This window comes from Mizuhopecten yessoensis, unplaced genomic scaffold, assembly GCF_002113885.1.
Source record: "Mizuhopecten yessoensis strain PY_sf001 unplaced genomic scaffold, ASM211388v2 scaffold2401, whole genome shotgun sequence".
Classification (NCBI taxonomy): domain Eukaryota; kingdom Metazoa; phylum Mollusca; class Bivalvia; order Pectinida; family Pectinidae; genus Mizuhopecten; species Mizuhopecten yessoensis.
The window spans coordinates 454,881-460,652 of record NW_018404528.1 but is presented as its reverse complement, the minus strand read 5'-3'; positions in this window follow the sequence as shown (position 1 = coordinate 460,652).

Here is a 5,772-nt window from a genome sequence, read left to right as displayed (position 1 = left end):
ATTTAAATGCCTAACTTTGTCATAGTAGCGACTTAGCTGTCTTCAATTAAATGCCTAACTTTGTCGCAGAATATTTCATTTAAATGCCTAACTTTGTCATAGTAGCGACTAAGCTGCCATCAATTAAATGCCTAATTTTGTCGAAGTATTCATTTAAATGCCTAACTTTGTCATAGTTACGACTTAGCTACTTTATTTAAATGCCTAACTTTTTCATAGCAACGACTTAGCTACTCATTTATATGCCTAACTTTGTCGTAGTAGCGACTTAGCTACAGTATTTAAATGCCTAACGTTGTCGTAGTAACGACTTAGCTACTATATTTAAAATACCTAACTTTGTCGTAATAACGACTTAGCTACTTCATTTAAATGCCTAACTTTGTCGTAGTAACGACTTAGCTAATTATTTAAATACTTAAATTTGTCGTAGTAACGCTTTAGCAATTTCATTTAAATACCTAACTTTGTCGTAGCTACAACTTAGTTTTGTCATTTAAACGCCGAATATGTCGTCGTCTTGACTTGGCTACTAAACATTAATAACTTTGTCGTAATAACGACTTTATCTCAGTTAAACGAATTAGTCCTAATACGTCGAAGACCTAGCTTTGTTTAGTTTTAACGACTATGGCGATATAACGCCACAATATGTGTTGTGGTAATTTGTACTTTGTATACCAATGGGCTCCCGTACGTAAACACCTTGTTGCAGGAATTTAAGTTATCTGTCAAAACAACATTTTGTCAATTTTAGAAAAAGTGTGTCCAACAATGGCGGTATGCGAATGTTAGATCATGGTTAGGCCCGACAAGATCTGTACGGATGTGAAAAACACCTGTAAGGCGGATTTAAATGTTGGGAGGGTGGGGTGAGTAAAGGGGGAACCGGCTCTTTCCCAACCCCTTTTTGGCAGATTGTCTATACCCGTTGCGGTATCATTGAGTAACCGAAATTTATTTTCATATATTTGTCCAACAACAAACAAATATAAATGTACGTTTTAATGAGCATCTTTACTTTGTTTGAAAATCTATATTCGCTGAGAAAAATGTGGAACATGCTGCTAAAAATCAGTATTTAAATGATCTAAAACTTCTTTAAATTTCAAGATAAAATTCAGCTCTAAACATACTCCAGATTGCACTAAAATGACCTTAAACTTCAAGCTTTACCCGGGGAGCATATTTTTACTTATGTATGCTGATGATACAGTTATCTTTGCTGAAACACCTCAAGGTTTGCAAAAGATGCTAGACTCTTTGTTAAATTACACTATCAAGTGGGACCTTACTGTAAATACTTCAAAGACCAAGATTGTTGTTTTTAGAAATGGGGGAAGATTAAAAGATAATGAAAAATGGGAATACGATGGGTGTGTGTTAGAGATAATGAATGAATTCAACTATCTTGGAATCTTATTGAATTATAATGGGAAATTTAAACAAACACAGAAAAAAATATCTGAACAAGGAAGAAAAGCATTGTTTGCATTATTAGGTTATGTAAAAAAAAACAGTATTTTAATATTGAGACTCAATTAGCAGTGTTTGATACTTATGTCAGTAGTATAGTCAACTACGGATCAGAAGTATGGGGATTCCATAAAGCCCCCGACATCGAAAAACTACATGTAGATTTTTGTAAAAGGTTGCTAGGTGTGCGCAAATCCACTCCGAAAATGATGGTATATTTCGAATTAGGCCGTTATCCATTGCATGTAACAAGGAAACTAAAAATATTTAAATATTGGTTTAAATTGCTCAATACCAAAAACTGTATTTTGAAATCCTGTTATGAAAATATGCTGCTAATCAAGGATCCATGGGTCTGTGAAATAAAAGATGAATTGTATCGTTTAGGCTTAGGATATATCTGGGACGCACAAAATGGAAACAATTTCACTTTTTCAATAATTAAGGCAAGATTATTTGACATTTTTAATCAAGAGGGATATAGTTTAATTACAGGTATGTCTAAAGGTATGCTTTACAGAGAATTAAACAGTACAATTTTACTACAATCTTATCTAAAAAAATCAGTTAATATCGGTTATATGAAAGAAATTGCTCGACTTCGGCTGTCGGCTCACAAATTAAACATTGAATCTGGACGTTATGTTGGCACTGTTAGAACTAAAAGATTATGTACAAAGTGTAATCTTAATGACATAGAAGACGAGTTTCATTTTGTTTTAGTTTGCACAAGATATACAGATTTAAGACGGAAGTATTTAAAATGTTATTAAAGAAATAACCCTAGTGTATATAAGCTTGTTCAATTACTTAATACACCGAATATTAAAGGATTATGTAATCTTGGAAAGTATCTGATAGCGGCAAATAAGCGCCGATCAGATATATGACAGTTTGTATGTGTGTATTGTTCATTCTCCTGTGACCAATGTGGCTTTTTGTACATATGTAAATATCCTGTTTAATATTTGTTTACATTGATAAGTCGCAAGACTTAAAGTTAATAAAGAACTTGAACTTGATATTGCCCCCAGACTCCCCAGAGAGGCTAGGCACCTTTTTTGCTCGCATTGGTCTTTGCACAGTCATATAGAACTCTTAATGATCGACGCCTTTGTACAGAGGCCGATAGCTGACATCAAACATCTTTGTTTAACTCACACCTGTGAGATTTGATGGATCCATCTAAGTTTTATAAACACTAGGCTACATTTCAAATATGAAAACAAACTTGAGTTGGCATCTATAAGCTAACTAATTAAAATTCACATTATTTTATAATTAATAACTATCGTGTAAATATTGTGATATCTGTCATTGTTATAATGGCACAGCAATTATCGTGATATTATTTTGATTTTTCAGTATCAGGGTTGTCTGTAGTAATTATCGTGATATTATTTTGATTTTTCAGTATCAGGGTTGTCTGTAGCAATTATCGTGATATTATTTTGATTTTTCAGTATCAGGGTTGTTTGTAGCAATTATCTTGATATTATATTGATTTTTCAGTATCAGGGTTGTCTGTAGCAATTATCGTGATATTATTTTGATTTTCCAGTATCAGGGTTGTCTGTAGCAATTATCGTGATATTATTTAGATTTTTCAGTATCAGGGGTGTCTGTACCACAATTATCGTGATATTATTTAGATTTTTCAGTATCAGGGGTGTCTGTACCACAATTATCGTGATATTATTTTGATTTTTCAGTATCAGGGTTGTCTGTAGCAATTATCGTGATATTATTTTGATTTTCCAGTATCAGGGTTGTCTGTAGCAATTATCGTGATATTATTTAGATTTTTCAGTGTCCGGGTTGTCTGTAGTAATTATCTTGATATTATTTTGATTTTTCAGTATCAGGGTTGTCTGTAACAATTATCGTGATATCATTTAGATTTTTCAGAATCAGGGTTGTCTGTAGCAATTATCGTGATATTATTTTGCTTTTTCAGTATCAGGGTTGTCTGTAGCAATTATCGTGATATTATCTTGATTTTTCAGTATCAGGGTTGTCTGTAGCAATTATTTTGATATTATTTTGATTTTTCAGTATCAGGGTTGTCTGTAACAATTATCGTGATATCATTTAGATTTTTCAGTATCAGGGGTGTCTGTAGTAATTATCGTGATATTATTTTGATTTTTCAGTATCAGGGTTGTCTATAACAATTATCGTGATATTATTTTGATTGTTCAGTATCAGGGGTGTCTGTAGCAATTATCGTGATATTATTTTGATTTTTCAGTATCAGGGTTGTCTAGTAATTATCGTGATATTATTTTGATTGTTAAGTATCAGGGGTGTCTGTAGCAATTATCGTGATATTATTTTGATTTTTCAGTATCAGGGTTGTCTGTAGCAATTATTTTGATATTATTTTGATTTTTCAGTATCAGGGTTGTCTATAACAATTTTCGTGATATTATTTTGATTTTTCAGTATCTGGGTTGTCTGTACCACAATTATCGTGATATTATTTTGATCAGGGTTGATCCGCTTTTATCGTGATATTATTTTGATTTTTCAGTATCAGGGTTGTCTGTAGTAATTATCGTGATATCATTTAGATTGTTCAGTATCAGGGTTGTCTGTAGCAATTATCGTGATATCATTTTGATTTTTCAGTATCAGGGTTGTCTGTAGCAATTATCGTGATATTATTTTGATCAGGGTTGATCCGCTTTTATCGTGATGTCATGACGATATGTCTCCGTCTATCGCAATGATATTTCAAAAGTTAAAATAACGCTCTATAGACTTTTCTATAATGGTGGTTTTGTCTTGCTGCATAAACGAATCCACCAAACTTGAAATAAAATACCGACATGATAATTCATATGGTAATCGTAAATCACAGCCAGAGTTGGTTCAGGGACATTTAATTGATAGGTTCAGACTTTAAAAATGTCAGAGAATGCTATTTTTGCATCAGATAAAAAATACAAATTAAAAATATTTTTCCAAATAAGGAGTGTTATTTTGCTCGCGTCTCTATTTCCGGCAGAGGATTATTATAAGTCGCTCGCTATTTAAAGAATATGAACTAAAACGTTTCCGCCAACAATCCTGCTATTTCAAATATTTATATAAATGATAATTGAAGTTTGAGTTGACGCGCGTAGCATACAGGTAAGATATGAATGGTATGATCGCTGTATACACAACAGAATGCTCACCTGTGATATATTTACCTGTACATTAATTTGAAACATACTTGAAAAGTGACTAGTATGGTACGGTATGCTTATAGGATGTGCAATAAAAGTCACTTCAGTACAGCTCACGTCACACATACTAAGTACATAACAAGTAATGACAGTGATCATTAACCATGTAATCACGACGTCCTAGCATAGAGAGTCACTCGGTTATATGGCTTTTACCAAAACAATCCCTCAGAGTCACACAGTAACAGCAACACATATTTTGTTATTGGTGGTTTTCGATTTTTAATAAATTGATGACAAAAGTGACAGATAAACAAAAATGTATGTACCGATGATAACATCTCTCATATCCACCCAGCCCCCCCCCNCCACCAACCCACCTCTCTTAATAACCCCTCCTCAACCCCCGCCCACTGCCTACCCCTCTTCTTGCACATGGCACCACTACCACCACTAACACAGTTACAATTAACATTTAAATTTGACCATTCAAATATACTGCCAATTTCTGAGTGCAAGACTTAAATATCTAGTACAGCTCAGACACACCGCACCTATACTGGGTGAAGAAATAGATCACAACACTTGAAAGGAACAAACATATCTATGATACACATGTATACGCACCACGTCATATAGGGAAAGCATTCAGAAAAAAAACACCATATAAGGGCGAAATTAACAGAAGCAATAGAGGTATTTTTAGAATAAGGGAATTCCCAATGGTTAATTTGTATACTTGCTGGCGTAGACAATAACAAAAGTAAACTGTGGTCTGGCCTAAATCATTCAACCCCACATTTCTTAACTGGAATTGTCCAGTCACTGATTTGGTAAGGTTCAAATGTGACTTAGGGGTGAATGAGTAAAGTTCCAAACTCCTCAACCTTCCTCTCCGGCTCTCCCGACATATTGCATACCTTCATTCCCACTACCACGAACAGACTTAACATTTTATATCTTTTATAACTTATAAATAACGTCTGTGATAACATACATATTTATGTCCAATTTGCACAATGTGATATACGTGTAATGTCTGCCTTTCGCCTGAATAAATATTATTATTATTCTAAGATGAAATTCTGAGTGCCACGGCATTTTCAATCTCGGCATCAGACCG